This window comes from Tachysurus fulvidraco, chromosome 12 (genome assembly GCF_022655615.1).
Source record: "Tachysurus fulvidraco isolate hzauxx_2018 chromosome 12, HZAU_PFXX_2.0, whole genome shotgun sequence".
Classification (NCBI taxonomy): Eukaryota; Metazoa; Chordata; class Actinopteri; order Siluriformes; family Bagridae; genus Tachysurus; species Tachysurus fulvidraco.
In genome coordinates, this window is record NC_062529.1 from 18,935,739 (window position 1) to 18,954,436 (window position 18,698).

The window sequence follows — 18,698 nt, forward strand, 5'->3', positions numbered from 1 at the left end:
TTTCTGGTTGTTGTTTCTACACCTGGATCGTGAAAACTGTCTTTTCTCTGCTTATACGCTATGTCTCTGTTTTCTGAAACCATTATATTCAACCAATATATTCCAACAAAATGTTATGGAAATGTACCCTACTTCCACACCTATACACCATCAAAGTTTAAGCTGTGGTCTAAAGAGGATGTCCTGAGGCAGTTAGAGGTAATAAGGGCATATACTGAATGCCTCTGTGGTATCCTTGACTAGACTCCTGGATTCATGTAGACTGAAATGTACACAATTGCCAATTGATATAGCTGGGAGGTCATGTACTTTGGAGCTTTTCAGTCGATCCGCATGAACACATAGTGTCTTAGACTCAAGTGGATAAGTTTTCTGACTCTGTCTGACCTTCTGTTGGCGACTGCCATAGTGTATTAGCAGCAGATATGTACAGATCAGTCAACAGAGGATTGAATCTCAATCTAGTATTGACCTGTACTAGCCAGAAGCTGACCTTAAGGAAACAATGCTATATTTATGTTACGGTCTAATGGAGCATTGTGTTGCCATTCAAACTCATTGATCAAAGGAAATGAGGTGAAATGACACCCAATATTTGCACAAGTAATAAAACAAAAACTCAAATATGCCATTTAGCAAAAATTAAGTTTAAGCTAAATTGTATGTACTTATTTGTTTGGATAAATGAAATATCACTGTCTTTCTAGAGGGAGTTTAGCAACTTTGATAACTACCTGAAAGCTCTGTGTGTCTAGATCAACTCTGTCCAATCTTATCTGCAAAGTGCTGGTATGGGTGCAGGTTTTATAACAGTCAAGCAGGAGCCAGAACGGATTCCTCCTGTTTAATCAGACTCAGGTTTGAATGAAAACCCATACTGACCCTTTCCAGATAAGATTGGATACCCTTGATCTAGATGGTCTTAAAAAAAAGCAAACACAGCTGACTACCTGACTAACTAACAAATAAATAAATAAATGTTCATAAAGGTATTGTTATGACTCAGCCCGGACTTTGGCCACATGCATTTGTTTGTTTATGTTCCTCGTCACATGTCTGCCCTGCCCTTGTCTGCCCTGCCCTGTTTCCACGCCTGCTCCTAATTGTACCTGATTGTCATGTGTATTTAACTGTGCCACGTTGCCTTGTGCAGCGCGGAATCTACTGTTGTCCTCTCCTGTCTTCAGTCCGTGTCTTGTTTAGTGTTTCTTTTGTTATTAAACCCTGTTTTGTTTTGCTATCCTGCGTTTGGGTCCGCTTCCTGCCCCGCGTCATGACAGGTATTGTCTTTTTAAACTGTATGCATTTTTGTCTGTCTTCAGTATAGTTAAAATAATAAAAAAGGATAGTGTGATGTCATTCAACACAAGGTTGTTAATACCCTTAAGTTATTTTTTCTATAGCATCATACCGCAACATATTCTTTCTTTAACGGCAATAATATATTTTTTTAATTGACTAATCAACAAAACTTTTTTATATCCATTATAATTATTTGTAATTATATGTATATTATATGTAACGTTATTCCCTCCCCTGTTTCTTGATTTCTTCTTTACTTGAAATCTAAAAGAAATAAAACCACCTGGAGATATTACAAAGAAATCAGAATGTCTTAGACTTGAAGACTTCTGTGGTGGAAAATGTACTGTACTGTCTTGTAAATTTTATAGAATGCAGACACTGGAGAATCCTTGGTTAAACTTAATATATGTGTCTCCTTTAAGAAATCCGCACTTTCGTGGAGTGATTCAAGATTTTTTATTTAACTAGCAAATGTTTGATATTGTGGAGTGTCTGTTATACAAGTCCTTATATGCAGGAGCTGTTTATATTCATTCATTCATTCATTCATTTTCTACCGCTTATCCGAACTTCTCGGGTCACGGGGAGCCTGTGCCTATCTCAGGCGTCATCGGGCATCAAGGCAGGATACAACCTGGACGGAGTGCAAAGGGCTCTGTTTATATGGAAACCATAAAATATTAGAACAAGGACATTCTTATAATCTTATGAATTGAATTACTACCTGTATTACTGTTCGAGACTACTGGTCTGTTATTGTTTGAAAATGCTGATCTTTAAAAAAAAAAAACATTTTATAGGCATTTTGGTGCTTAGACAAGTAAAATAAACTACTCCTTTAGCTTATGTCCAACACATTTGTTAGATTGGTAGATTAATAAGTTATTATATAGATCAGAGTAGGTAGTACTTCATTCTCTAGAAGATCTGCTCAAAACTTCATAGCAGATTGCACTCTGAAATCAAATCATCCTGTAGGTTAAGTTGAGTTAAGATTAACAGTGCCTGTAGTATGTCGGGACATGTCAGGAGTTTGTAACAATAAAAACTGTTTCAAAGAACTTTTATATAGAATATATAAATTCAGGATATACAGTATACATTTTACATTTATATATCGTTAATGAGCAAGCCAGACGGTGGCAATGAAACACTTCCTCAGACGATGTGAGGAAACCTCGAGAGACCCAGACTCAAAAGGGAACGCATCCTTATCTGGGTGGCTCCCAATAATAGTGCGATTACAAAATCTTTTCCCTTCTGTAATTGCTATGTGGTCAAAAGGTGCAAGTGTGTAAGCAGGATATTAATTTTATGTTATAACATAAATTCTGTTTTTCCTGATGTTTATTGATGGAGACTTGAGAGCAAATACTCATCGTGGCAATTAAACTTCGTGATGTGCTACTATCTACGGCAACCTTACGTATCTCCAGCCTGTCCATTTAGGCATCCTCAGCAGCATTGAGTGGTCTCAAGTGTTGAGACTCTAACAAGAAGCAGGGCATCAGAATGGAAGGTCAGATGTAAGCAGACATGGTCAGGAACACGGAATCAAAGCAAATTTAATCAGTATCAGACATGACGTGCCATTTTTTTAAAAACTTCTTAAAGATCAGGCTCAACATCATCATCATCATCATCATCATCATCATCATCATCATCATCATCATCATCACCATGCTTTATTATATGCAAATTTAATGCATTGCCCTTTTTGTCTCTAAATTCTTCAGTGGAGCTTTTTATAGCTTACAATATTATAAAGGTCCTAAGTCTCAGGAAAGTAGTATGCCAGAGCTGTAGAAAATTGCAGTCATTGAAGCTCATTTCTGCACATTTTCACCATTTCCTGGTATATAATTCAGCCATTATTCATTCTTAAATAGCTATTATTTAGAATATTATATACTTGCCATTTATATAGGTGGTTATGATCAAAACCTGCTCTGTCAGCATTTTTTTGCCGAGCCTTTCCACTTTTCTTGACCATCTTGCCGTCTCCACAAATTAATGTGATCTATATGACATGTGGTTAACTAAATGGAAGGATGTGTTTGGAGCCTTCAGATCCACAGATGTGCAATTTAAAATGGGATTCAGGGTTGAATATTATAAGAATTTTGCTAGCTTCCATTTTAAATGTATTATTATTATTATTATTATTATTATTTATCTAAATACTTAGTTAACAATCAATGTTCAATCTTCACATCAAACATCTTTATCCCGCTTGCAAAGACAGCTTTATTCCGCTTGCAGCTTGTCCAAAATGCTGTGGCTCGACTCTTGTGTGGGGCAAAAAAGAGGGAGCATATTACTCCTATTTTACGCTCATTACGTTGGTTGCCCGTTTGTTTTAGAGTGGATTTTAAAATTTTTGCTCCTCTTTTATAAATCTCTGAATGGTTTGGCCCCCCCTTATCTCAGGGAGTTACTGACCGAATATCAACCCGCTAGATCCCTTCGGTCTTCCAACCAGGATCTATTGTTTACCCTAAAGGTGAGGCTCAAGTGCAGGGGAGATCGTGCTTTCTGTATTGCTGCCCCCAGGCTTTGGAACACCTTGCCACTGTCCATTAGACAAGCCTCTTCTCTTAATATTTTTAAGTCCAGGCTAAAGACATTTTTATTTTCAAAAGCGTATGGCTGATGGGATATTTGTACGATTTTATAATGTTTTAATAGTTTTTAATGACCTAATGGAAAGCACATTGTTCGACGGACGTTGATTGTCACATCAGTAAAAAAAAACTGTACAACTGAAGACAAGACAATTTTTCTTGTCTTTAATTGTACAGTTTTGGTGAGTCTAAGCCCATGATAGTCTCAGATTCTTGATCTTGGCTGAAAGCAGTAGACTCTAATGTAATTCTCTTCTATCACCAATGCACACTCAATGGTTTACAGAGATCAGCAGTTTCTGAAATGCTTAATCCAGTCCATCTGGCACCAACAAGCATGCATGATCAAAATCACAGAGATCGCAATATGTGATCGTTAAATGAAGCTCTTGGCCTGTATCTACATTATTGTTTGTTTTGTGCTTGCACATGATTGGCTGATTAGAAAACGGCATGAAGGTACAATTGTAGTGGTGTTTCCAATGAAGTGGATAGTGAGTATAGCTATAGTCAAATAATATAATTAATGAAATATTCAGCTTCATTAAATTTTAGTCATTTAGTTTCATTATGTTTTGATTTTTATTTTTCATTTGAGAAGCAGCTGTAGGTCCAAGTGTCCATATGTCTTGTCCATGGGTCACATGGAAATTCATTGGCAGGAAGAAATATACCCCCACCCCCCCTTATATACACTCAAATGGTTCCAGAAGGTTTTTTTTCATCCTCCAATGCCACAGTAAATACACAGAAGATACAAATTAATAATTTATTTGTATAACGAATGTGAAAAACACCAAAAAAGACACAGAATTTCCATTTCTTCCTTACTTTGCAAAACACAAACACATAAACCCATTAACCGAACAAAACTGCAGTCACACTCTTCAACTAATATAACAATACAATAGATGACCTAAATAGCCATGAAATGATGATGGTGATGAGTGATGAAGTGGTGCGCTGGAGAGCAGAAGTAAAACTAGATTGGACTGGGCATCTGGAAAAGCTGAAATTGGCTCAACAGATAACACACACACTATCAACAAACAGACAGTGTACCAGAAATCGGGGCTTAACTGTGTTCTCACCAATGACTGAGGTAATACTATTATGTGATCCATCATTTGTTCATCTTTATTTTGTCCTGGACAACATCTCATGAATAACGAACCTATCCTGGGTGCACTAAGCACAGGGCAGGAATACCCTCAGGAATACCCGCAGGGTACACACTTTCACACCTATGGTCTATGTGGTGCAGTCAGTCCACCTACTGCCATGTTTTCGAGAGTTTGGGAGAAATCCAGCAGGAAATACCACACAGACAGTAACCTGAGCTCATATTCGAACTGGTTACACTGAAGCTGTGAAGCAGCCGTGCTACCTGCTGCACTAGCATGCTGCCATTGGCAAGTTGCTTATGTGTAAGTTAATCAGTATAGTGCACTACAATTAACCTCCCCTTAACTCATGCCACTTCATTTGAGGCAGGAAAGATGCTGTTGAGATGAAGCAGATGAAGCTGGGTCTGATAATTAGGTTTAATTCAAATACTTGAATGGCTCTGATTATAATTGACATTCATAAGTAAGAGCACAACATATTCATAACTGGACAAGTGTTGTTGATTTTAAGATGACAGCAGAACCTTTAATAGCTTATTTCCATTTATATTAATTAGCCATAGGATAGGCTGTATGCATAATTTTATTAATAAGATATCTGTTATTCGTGATATCTGTACCTTTAAAGACTAAATGGAAAATGTGTAAAATATTTGATGAATAGAATGTTGCATATGCTGGATCAAGTAGTATTTTATAAGCTGACAAATAATTCTAAGTTAGCAATTAAGGAAGGTAACACCAAAATTACAGCGATTATTTTTCTAGAATTATTCCTTTAGATTTCTGAAATTTGCCAATTTTACCCGTCCTATCACCTGTTAGATGTTAATTTCAATGCTTGTCATCTTCTATTTCATGTTCCACCATATTAGTCTTTGTTCAGATTTTACGTTACATCTTATTAGATTTGACAGCAAAGAAAAAAAGTCTATTTCCTTCAGTGATTTGGATAAATGATCCCTTTCCCTCTTGAGGAATGGATGTTATTATGGCTGACAGTTTTGGCTTACTTATATACTTTCTCTGTTTTTAAGCAGTGAAACAGAGCTTTTTTTCAGCAAATATACTGAATGACACCATTTTATGACACAATAATACGAGTAATTCGATCATATAGCTAGATAATTCTAATACCAAGGGCCTTGAGAGTGGTATAGTGGTAGAAAATGCTTTTCTGAAGAATCAATATGGATGACATTGTTGTAAAACAAGAGACAGATACTGTATAGAGAGATGTGTACAGTATATTTATAACCACTGGATGTGCTATTAGCCACTGGTATTTGAATTAAGGAATCCATTTGGCACTGTTTACACGTTTCACGAAATTAAGGTTTCAATTTGTGATTAATAATTTTCCATTTGAAACAAAGCAACTCAGTAAACTCCGGTCCAAATGAAGCTGAATGCCTTTTTGCTGTTTTGCAGGTGAAAGAGTGACCCAATGAAGAGTATAACCTTGTCAATGTGCCAGAATAGAAGTCACCTTGGTTCTCTCTTCCAAAAGCAGAAGGAGAGAAAGAAAAAGAGAGACAGAGGGAGAGATAACGTGACGTCTCTGATTGTTTGTTCACAGCAGGGCGGCAGGGAGGTCAGTAAACAAACCATGCTGCATTTCTACTGCTGCTATTTGTCAGCTCCTGTACTGTAAGGGTGGCTTGTTGCATCTACATTGCTGCCTGCTGTTTAACCAGTTGTTTCTTTGTTGATTGCTAGTCAATATGACTTCAAATTCACCTGAAGTTTCAAGTGGTTATTTTCAATCTTGATATCTCCATCAAAAATGCTGGAGTGAATCATATGCCCAAGCCAGCTTGAGATAAATACTTCTTAATTGATGCTCTTAAAGTTTTTTTTTACACAATGTTTTTGTAAACTTATGTTGACTCACAACAAGATTCTGTGGACAAAATGGTAATCGTGTAAGAATAGAAGTCATTCTATGACCTTGATGAGGTCCTCCTCTTCTTCTTCTTCTTCTTCTTCTTCTTCTTCTTCTTCTTCTTCTTCTTCTTCTTCAACCAAATTGCTATTAAGATTTTTAAATGCTGCTGTTGCATAAAATGTGTACTAATATGTGAATCATTACAACAAGAAGTTGGCTTGAGGTGTAAAAACTGCCTTAGTGCATTGAATTGAATTCTATTCTATTCTATTATATTATATTATATTATATTATATTATATTATATTATATTATAATAAATACCAATTTATTTATTTTTTATTTAAAAACTGATATTAATTGTTTGGTAGAAATATAAGTAACTAGTTTTAAAGGTTATAAGACATCTATCCAATCTGTTAAAATGTACACACCCGATTGAAGGATAAGATGCTTTACTTTATGCAAATCAGTAAAGCAATGTTACTAATGATGATAAAAAAAGATCTGGCTGACCTGGTGGATAGATACAGTGACGTACCCATAGTCAGAATTCGTTCTCTGAATTTAACCCATCCAAAGTGCACACACACAGCAGTGAACACACACACACACATATATACAACAATAACAAAACTATCTCTGGTGTAGGAAAGGTGTAAGATTTGTGGGGATGGAATATGAATATGAATAAGTCAATATAATAATTGTACATATCAGTGATAGGCTTCAAATACACAAAAAGGTGTAGCTATTAAATAACAATACATTTGTGATCCTTGTCCACGTAAATCATAAACATTGCAATAAATACGAAATGCAGGCATGAGATAAGGACAACACATACGTGTAGTGTCCATATAAATCTCCAGGTACTGCATGTACTCCCTCAACCAAAGGATTAAATTGATGTCTCTTTGTTTATTCAGCTCATTATTAGTATTGATTCTGTTGGGAGAGGACTCCTCTACTTCAGATGAGCTCTCACCTCCAATATTGCCATTGTTCAGTATTAAGACTAAACGTATTTTTTAATGTGATTTTCTAATGTTGGGAAGTCTTCAATCTCACCGTACCACTTGTGCACACATAATTTTTTTTTATTTTTTTATTTTGCATAGACAGGGAAAACAAAAAAGCAAACTCCAATTACCTTTTAATTATTCAGGAAATAATCTCAGCCTTTTATCAAAGAAGACAAGTCACTTAGATGATAATTTTGCTTTATTCTCCTTTACAGCGTTGTGTCCATTATATAATCATTAGAAGTCATTAGTCAGTGATCTGCTGCTGCACTGGCATAACCCCGTGTGGCCACACAGACAGCCAGTCAGTGAGCTCTAAAGCTCTTAGTACGCTTGGCTGTCCACCACTTGACACTTTTCTTAGTCGTTTCTACTCTGCCATCTGGCATGTTTCACATCTTACCCCTGAGATAGGATTAGTTACACATTCCTGTCCCAGACATGGCAGCGGTTTTACTCTGGAACAAGAAGGGGGAGGAATACTGTAGAAAGATTGATCACTAAGACTGATACTTAGCACAGATCGCATGGCGTATTTTCAGTTAATCTGGAATTGTCTACGGTTCTTATATAATCTTGAGATGATATTCTAATATATAGAGGTACTATAGGCCTTTGAGAAGAAATACATCGTTCAAAGCATCGGTATGAACAGTGTGAACATTATTGTTACGAACTTCTATAAAGGTAATAGGACGTTATTGTAATCATAATGGAGAGTCATTTTTCATGGTGTATTGGTAAGGAAGTAAATATAGTATAATATAATGATATAATTTGCTGGAATGCAAAATTATGACAGACAGTTCACACAATACTCAAAAGTATTCCCAACTTTAGAAGCAAAGTATTCATTTTCTAGATTCACCAGTAAAAACTTTCCATCTTTGTGATATTTTGGATTGTTTTCATGTTGCATCAAGCCATATGTAAGCCACATTAAGAAAGACTGAAAGAGTCTCCATGTATGGAAATATTCATTTTTTTCAATGAAGCAATAAATAAATAAATAAATAAAAATCCTACTGACTAAGAAAATAATCCAACGAATTGTTGAAACGTTTTGGTTGGGCAAACAAAGAATAAGAAAACTGAAATGTAAAGTACTGGTGTTGTGTACTCACATGACAGATGCTGTTCTGAGACCTTGTCCTACCCCTGGGTCTTTAGATTGCACTTAATGTATGCTGTCACAGGAATTCTTCAATGAGCATGGGCATGACTCAAATGTAACCTACAGGAATTGCATATGCATGGTCACAATCAAGCAGATGGTGCACTAGGACACAAGCAGGACTGAAATCTGGTGGGCCTGGCTGCTCTAACATCCATTGGACCATGAAGTTAAGGTCTCATTTCCTGCAAGGCTGTAGAGACAGGTTTAGCAATGAAACATGGAATGAGTGAGATACATTTTTGAAACCGAGTCAGACCATTTTATCTATATGTACAAAAGGGTACTGCTTGTGTCACCATTGTGCCGACTTTGTTGTCTCATGGAATGTGGCTGCTTCCACATTTCCTTTCTGCTATGTATCGTGTTGTTTACTGAAGGCCCACTTGGCCAAGGGAAAAATGGAAGGCTGGTGACCTAATCCATTCTGCAAGTAGGTCACCCCTTTCAGGCTTGGTTGCTGAGTGTGAAATTAAAAAGGCCCCAGCAGGTCCAACAAAGATTTAACTAATTTGGGTTTGCATATCCCAAGGTTTAGTACGTATGAGAAATGGACACGCACGCCCTTAAACCAACATTTCTACTCCTCCAGGGTCGGGATTTTTGAACATTATAATTTCTACCAGACAGAGCTACTTTAGTAAAATGTGAGCTATTCTGCCATAGTGTGTGAAAGTACAGCTACAATGTCAAGTGTCTACTTAAAAGGACATTGAGAGAGAGAGACCAGAATGTCTTGTAATGAGAATACAAATAAAGAGAACAGGGAGCACTTAATGCTGTGCTATCCAGTTTGAGAGTTTTAGGCTTACGTTTCCACTGCAAGGTTACTGGGAAGGTGACAGAGCAAAATCCTTGAGTAAATCATCAGGAAAGTTGGTTAAGCCAAGAAGCCTGTGGAGTTCTCCTACCATGCAGAACTTGGCCGATTAGCCCTCGATTCACCTTTTTTTAATCCACCTGTTTCAACTGAGTCTTGAACTGTCCCCAGAGCACAGGGGGATATTCCTGAATTTACTGTGTTCGGAGAAGTGCAGGGACAGGCCTTTCATTTAGTGAAGTTTCTTTCACAAGTGAGACATTAGACAGTCCAAGACAATGAAGACCAGCTGACCAACAATTGTGAATTTTTATAACTAGAACTATGAAGGAACTGAGTTAAGACGGAATTGTGGTGACTCCACGGCTCTGGAAGCACAATTTTTTTCTACTATATTACAGTGGACTTTACTATGGCATTGCAACATTGCAAGCATTTTAGACTCTAGAGCGGTGACTGATGAACAATTTAAGTGCACTAATCTAAACCCTACACCATTTCTCCTTTCCTTATCAGACCTCCATGGTGTCACTCATTGTTCACAGAAAAGCATTTATAATCGTTAAAATAGATATCGTCTGCCTCATTGAAGTCTATCAGGTCTCACTGGGAGCTGGATGAATCGTCAGAGTGCGAGCGGATCTACGTGTATGAGCTCTTCGTACAGCATTTCCTTCGGGCGTCTGCTCTACTGAAGCAGTTTGTAGCTTTGATATGTTCCCCAGCTTTCTATAGCCAGGTGCAGAATCTTATTATATAATCTGTGGTTCCTTGCCTCAGTGACAACAATTGTTTGCCTGCATGTTTCCCTAAGGAGCCATGATCGAAGACCTTGGAAAACAACTGCTCAGACTGTTACAAGGATAATATCAGGGCAGAATGTCGGTCATGTGGAACATGACCGTGCCACATGAGTGCTTTTATCACTAAGCGGGTCCTTGTCCTCATCAGTCTGGTAGGTTAAAATCTTGAGCCGAGGCCACAGATTGCAGTTTATGAACCAATGCTAGATTCACCGTCTAGTTTTCCTTTAAAGCAAAGCTGAAGCCATGTGGAGTAATTGCAGTAAGCAACAGGTGATTAGTAACTATAACAGTAACAGAACGCTGGAGACTGAGATGTCATGTGGAATGTGGCACTGTGATGGTCTGGTATGTAGAAAAGGTTGTCAAAACGTAAGTGTAAGAGTAAAAAAAGAATTAATGTATGACTAAGGCAATAAAGGATTAAAAAGCCCAATCAGTGACACATACTTATATTCTACCTTCATAACACAACCATATGCATGGAATACGTCTTATAAAACAACCCTAAAGGACACTATATTGCTTTATCTTCATATAAAAGAAGAAAATATTATATTTTTGCATATTTGTCCTACTTAAATGATTTAGATCATAAAACGAGTTTTAATATGATACAAAGATAACCCAGGTACAGTAAATGCAAAATGTTGAGGATCGTTGTCCTCAGAGACCACATGTAGCATCTTCTCGTTGACTGTCCGAAATCCTTATGAAGAGGAAACATTTTGACAAATATGCAACAAAATAAAAAAAATCAAGAAGGGGCAAATACTTTTTCACAGCACCAGCACATCCAAGGAGCTTTGACACATCTATGACATGTCTAACTCTCACCTCTCCATACAGGAGTTACAGTAGATATGATGTAACTCCTTCTTGTAGGAAATTGAATTGCTTTTACTTGTCTAAGTGAGTTATGAAGATGTCTATGTGAACTATAAAGGTGCATTCCCCTACAAATTCACAGTATTTATGAGGTACATGTGCCAACCAAGTAAATAAATGTAATGCTTTCCACGAAACAAGCTAGTTATCCCTTATATCAGTCGTTCCATCAGCAGATTCTCTTTCCGTCCTTGTGAAGCTACTGAAACAAAACAAAACATAAAACAGGCTGTCATGCTACAGAGAAAGTCCATTGCCATGAAATTAATCGACACCTCCTGACCAATCAGAATCAAGTATTTAGCAATGCTGTAAAATAATATCGAATAAATGAATTTTGAATAAATAAAAAAATGGAGAATATTTTAAACACGCCGTCCAAGATTGCTGCTTGAATTGGTACTATTTTGTCATAAATTAATGATTTTAGAAAATAGCAAATTGTTTCCAGTGGAACAAAATGTAAAAGTTGTCTAATGAAGATAGAAATGTTGGATTAGAACCGCATCACATTTATTATGGGTATCCTTGTCTTTACACTTTAGAATAAAACGCCTTATTGCATGTATACACTAGGGATGGAACTGGATATGAGTACATTATTCATACTGAATAGATAATGCGTCTAAACGGACGCAAATGCATATATGAATAAGAGGTGCACTGTTTCTTTCAGCAAAGTTTTATTTCCTTGCTTGCCAGATGCTAAGGATGGTAAATATATTTAAAATTTTTTTTTGGTAACCGTTTACTAAACCAGAAGAGTTTTTTTTATTATTATTATGTTGTTATAAATGTTGTTTCATAGTTATTTTTACATTTAACAGCGCTGTCCTACTGTAAGGGATAGTAATAGGGTTCATAAAAAAAAAAAAATAAATAAATAAATAAAAAACAACAACAAAAAAGCCCTTTCAGTTTAGGCCACGCCTACCAAAACTCCAAATACATTTACAGATATCCATATACAGATATCTGGAGCATTAAATAGATATAGATAAATCAATGTCTGTATCATTATATGCCTCTATGCAAAATACCAGTCAGTGGAAAAGATGTCAGACATGTGTGTGAGTACTGATTACTAAAAAGTCCACACACACACACACACACACACACACACACACACACACACACACACACACACACACACACACACAAAATCAGGACTCCCATAAAGCAAGAAAAGTGTCATAATTATGAATTTCTTCGCTTGCGCTTTCTATGACGGTTTTTTCTCTGCATGTAACTCACCTTTCTTGTGGTGAGTTTCATTCAAAATATTTTCATTCCTCAGCTTCAGTCTTACTCAGGCAGATGTTAGTCATTTCATGTTAATTGCATTGCCTTGTTTTCGCTCATCTTTTATTTTATAAAGCAAACGAAAGGTATAACGATAAATTCCATAGCGATAAATCTGTGCGCAGTTTACATTAAAAAAAACAATGTTCATTTCAACAAACATTGTCTAGAAATGAAGTTCTTCATTTTATTTGATTTATTTAGTTTATTTTTGAGAGTTCCCTTTAAAGTCACAAAGGGTTGCCATGAGCAGCTGGAATTTAATATGAAATTTCATGGCTGTTTGCTAAAGGTATGCTACTCTGAGCAATACAGTCTGTCTAAGTCAAATAGGGCCTGCAGGCCAAATCCACCATTTATAATACGATTATTTGGCCCATCATTGAAAAACGCATTTCCATTTCCAGTCTATGCTTTAAAATTCTGGATGTTGAATTACAGTCATTTAAATGGAAATCATCACATAACGTACATACGAATGAACAACTCTGACAAACCTGCTGAAATTACCTTCAAATAACAATTTCTGATGCATGGTTTTGACCTTTTCATTCCAGCAGTAAAGTAAAAGTTGTGATTTATTTACATTTACATTTACGACATTTGGCAGAATCCAGAACGACGTACAAAACGCTTTGAAGTGTCTATCAGTGAATACATTACCGCTGATTCACTATGCTACAGACTTAGGATACCATCAACCTAAAACTCTGTTCAGTTTTTCTTTTTTCTTTTTTAAGAACTTTTTTATTTTTAATATTTTATTAAATATACACATAAAACAAACAGAGAAAATACATGTTAGCTTAAGTGTTTCAGGAAGCGATAGGTCTGTTCGGACATCTAGGGGAAGTTCATTCCACCACCTCGATGCCAGAACAGAAAAGAGTCTTGATGTCAGAGGTGGGAGTAAGTGACACATGTGCAAGTCACAAGTAAGTCTCAAGTCATGAATGTTTAGTCAAAGTCAAGTCGAGTCTTTTTTATAATATTAGTCAAGCAAGTCTCAATTCTCAAATTTGCGACTTAAGTCTGACTCGAGTCAAGTCAAGTCCCCCATCTCTGAGTCATTTAACTCAAGTTCGTGTCAGGTCTCAAGTCATGAATGTCAAGTCTAAGTCAATTCGAGTGTTTTTTTTTTAATATTTGTCAAGCAAGTCTCGAGTCTCAGATTTGCGACTTAAGTCTGACTCGAGTCAAGTCATATGACTGGAGTCCACCATCTCTGCTTGATGTGTACCCTGAGAGATGGAGGGACCAGTCAAGCAGTGCTAGTAGGTCAGAGGGGTTATAAGGAGTGACAAGATGGTTTATTTAGTAGAAGACAAATATTATTTCAACAAGAGGCAGCTTTCGCAAATAACGCTTGCTGCTCTGATGACAATATATTGTATCATCTTTTAACCGGAGAACGTTTTTTCCTAAAGTCTTTGTATTTTCTAAAATTTCCAGCCTGAAATGTGATATAGAAATAGATTTGTTTACTACTTCCTGTTTATGCAGGGTTAATTGATCATACATGGTCTGTGGTACTACCTTTAATCAATGCATTAATCAATGGTTATATGTAAGTATGTGCTAGGTTGGCTCATATAAATATAAAGAAATACAGTTCTTTCATCACAGTTTTTAATCAATTAAGAAAACTGCTGCAACTGGAACAGGTATTTAATAACCGTAACACATTATCGATGATTACACAATGATTTTTCACTTGTTAAGCAACAGCGTGTTTTTAAACCATTTAATATTCCATTAGATCATGCAGAGCATCCACTTTACAAGCTTCTACAAGTCCCTACAGTATGTAAGTTGTTAATACAGAAATAATAATACATTACCACCAGGACATTAATATTAACTCGTGTTTTGCCTTGCGGACATAACTACAGTCTGCAGATTTGTTAAAAACATTAATAAACACCCTCAATCAAATTATACATTTCAAAAGCACTTCTGTAAGCACAAATTAGCTTTAATTCATTTTACCAGAAGCCCAAAAAAGAAATTTGCGCCTGTTTGGTTGTCTCCATGTTCATTTCTTTTCTACACATTATCTAGTAAATATTTTATCTAGTACAGTAAATGGTATTATCAAACCCATTTCTCTTTATTGAGATGCCTTAAGTTGTTGTTCATAAACATCTAAAATTTGAAGGTAATATCTTCAACTACGGAGGGTACGGTGGCTTAGCGGTTAGCACGTTTGCCTCACACCTCCAGGGTTGGGGGTTCGATTCCCGCCTCCGCCTTGTGTGTGTGGAGTTTGCATGTTCTCCCCGTGCCTCTGAGGTTTCCTCCGGGTACTCCAGTTTCCTCCCCCCGTCCAAAGACATGCATGGTAGGTTGATTGGCATCTCTGGAAAATTGTCCGTAGTGTGTGAGTGTGTGAGTGAATGAGAGTGTGTGTGCCCTGTGATGGGTTGGCACTCCATCCAGGGTGTATCCTGCTTTGATGCCCGATGACGCCTGAGATAGGCACAGGCTCCCCGTGACCCGAGTAGTTCAGATAAGTGGCAGAAAATGAATGAATGAATGACTGAATGAATGAAAGAATATTCAACTACTAAAATGTTATAAATTTTATAACAAGGTTATAAGTTGTATAAAAGGTATAAAAGGTTATAACAAAAAACAAACATCTCACACTGAAGTTCAACCGTATCCCGACTCATTTTACATCAGGCATTTGTTTAGACTGATTAAAAATGTTTCATGAGTTACTTTCCATTCTGCCAGTGTAATGGAATGCTAGTGTACTGCTCAAGACTGGAAAGTGTACAGAAACAAAATTGTAAAATCACACGTTGTCAGAGCTGTTTAGGGAACCTAGAGGCCTTCTGCAGTCTCAGATTGTACACTCTATCACAGACACTCACTCAACTGTGACTTGGCTTTGCCAGTTGACAGCTGTTTAAGTCCAAATTTAGTGACTGGCTAACCCCCTCAAGGAAGGAGCTCACAGATCACTAAAAGGGGGATTCAAACACACTGACTGATATAGGAGATCGATACGAGGCTCGTTAAGCAAATGTGTACACGCTTTCTCGTTAGAGATAAATTTAATTTTAAAAATGTCACATTTATATGCTGAATTTATATATTTTTCTATAAAGCTGTTTTGCGTTAATGTCCGTTGTTAAAAGCGCCAAACAAATAAAACTGTATTAAATCATTTATATATTTAGTTATTTATCTCCCTGATCTCATACTTTACATATATATTGTACCTCCAGAGCCTAACCCACAGAAACCGTTAATACCGGATTAAAATGGTTTGTCTTGCACTAATGTAATCATATGTAGTAACCTGTAATAATCCCAAAAGCTCAATAAATTATAATATTCAATGTGCAATCCCTAGTCAAACCTTTCATGCCCAGTACCACTACACAAATCTTTCTTTGTGTATTATATGTCCCTGATGATCAGTCCATTTGAACACTCACTGCCCACTTAATTGTACTGCAGAAGATGAAACCCACACAACAATTACTCGATGTGTAGAGAAAAGAGTACCAGGGGAACTGATCCCATTGCCACTCAGGTTTGTTGAAGCTGATGATAGATGGGCTGTGGTGAACTGCTCTATAGCAACTCTATCACTGTGTGTGTTATCCTGATGGATGAGTAAGCATTTCAATCTGAAAAGCTCTACAGCAGTTGAAACCTTTCCTGGCATCATCAAGACCACAGCAGAGAATAGACTTACCTTCAGGAACAGACAGACCCGGACTACAACAAGGGAAAAAAAACATCACCTAGAGCTGATGGACCGAATGTTAAGTCATTTAATACAACATTAATGATGACAGCCTCAAACACAATTAATTCTCTATGCTTCAGTCTACTATCTAGTGATTTATCCTTCAATACGCAGCTGAGAGTTAAAAACAAAGTCATACAATACAGAATCAATCAGCTTGAGAGGTGTTTTTTCAATCTTTGTGATATATATATTACAAGGCACAGGTTTCTGTTTATCACAGTCCCACTGCATAACATTTACTTAACATTTACTGTTATTTATTATTATTCTGTTTATTTGCTAGAAAACAAGATATTTGTGTCTCTGAGCAGATTTCACCTTGCTTAATCTGGCAACCCAATCCTAACCAATTATACAGTATAGCTCAGTGTAATGAACGCTACTGTATGTGAAGCATTAAGTGCATTGCTCAATGATCTTGAAAGGCGAGCATATCAACAGATGATTAAGAGGTGGAGAAATGGCGGTCCATGATTGTATTAAGTTTATTTATTTAATTAATTGACTTTTAATTTATTTGTTGTATTTATCATTTATTTAGTTGAATTGTTTCTCTTCGTTTCCTCCCTGTTTGGTCATTTGCTAGTTCCCAAGCTTGTAACCTTGCTATCAGTATGACATCCAATTTAGATTTGAAACAAAGTACATAAACATGTACAAATTAGACTTAAATAAGCATTTTCCTGGTGGCAAAAAAAAGGATTTTCTGTTTTTTCAAAATAATAAAAATAGATTTATAACTTGGGCCATACATAGCGCTGCTTTGCTGAAATGGTAGTGACAAATGATAATAAAAAAATGTAAAAAAAAAAAAATAATAATAATAATGTTAGCTAGAAATCAGGATGTGTTTATATTAATTTATTAAATGTATGTAATAATAGCCATATAAATACTGTGTATTGTTTAAGAAGGTCTGTAAAGATGACAGTAGGTGTATGAAAGTGTTTATTTCAGATAACAGCAAATCAAATGCATTGATGAGAGAGAGAGAGACAGACAGACATAAAGACAGAGAAAGCGAATGAGAGGTAAAAACAGAAATTATCATCTCTCAGACATAGTGAGCAGCAACACTGTTATTTCTCAACCGAATGTGATTGACAACAGCACTAAGAAATGAAACAAAATCAGTTTCCAGACAGCAGGTCTAGAAGAAAAATGACAATCACTGCGAGATTTAGCATGCTACATTTAAGCGATAATTATTTCCTTTCAATTAGGTTTGTGTGTCTTGTATTGAAAAAAACATAGACCCCAACACCTACATCTGGAAACCCAGTACAGCAGCTGTGTGCCTCAGCATTTTCCATATGCCTGTAAAGACCTTTACTCCATGACAGCCACTTTTTCCCCCACAGTCATGAATGTTTTCAAATGCAAATGATGCCCACGTTAGGGGTATTGTGGAAGGTAATGTAGGTGTTTTTTTCTTTATAGCAAATGGCTCACTGTTGAGTCTTTGTCCTCTAAATCTCAAATCAATGAAATTCATCACTGCTAAATCATGTTCAAAACCCAGTGCATGATTCATTGTGCTGTTATGATCTCACACTCGGTTCCAAACCACATCCACAGAATAGACGTCCTGATTCTCTTTCGCAGGTGTTCTGATTATACGCTACTTTTTTCTTTCCATGAGAAAAGCTACCGTATGAAGTGGGAATTAACACCACTGACCTTTAACTGATGTTTTTAAGCTTCCCGACTGCACAATGGCCCTCATTTCTCTGAAGCGTGACAGAATAATAATCATCCCTGTGTTTCAGAGAATGTTCAGTTGCGTTACTGAGTGATTTGCAAACTCGAACCTTACGAGCACACGAGTAAGGACAGCTAACGACGCGCAGGATTATTCCATTTTAACGGTGAGCAAAATGTGTTATAAATAGAAGAATCTAATTTGCATACAAACGCTTGCCTTGCTTAGAAAGTTTCAGCAGAGTAAGAGAAGACTAGACTAATTGAATTCAA

General features: G+C 36.5%; 1 protein-coding gene across 3 annotated transcripts in view; it reads left to right on the top strand.

Moving 5' to 3' along the window:
• LOC113656919 (leucine-rich repeat and fibronectin type-III domain-containing protein 2) overlaps positions 1-18,698 on the top strand; it is a 116,604-nt gene that overhangs the window by 27,458 nt on the left and 70,448 nt on the right. For 2 of the 3 annotated variants that reach the window (XM_027168389.2, XM_027168391.2), the window contains exon 2: positions 6,488-6,650. The exons of the other annotated variant lie outside the window; for it this stretch is intronic. The gene's annotated coding sequence lies outside the window, so the exon portion shown is untranslated. The remainder of the gene's footprint in view (positions 1-6,487; positions 6,651-18,698) is intronic. 3 annotated transcript variants of the gene reach the window in all.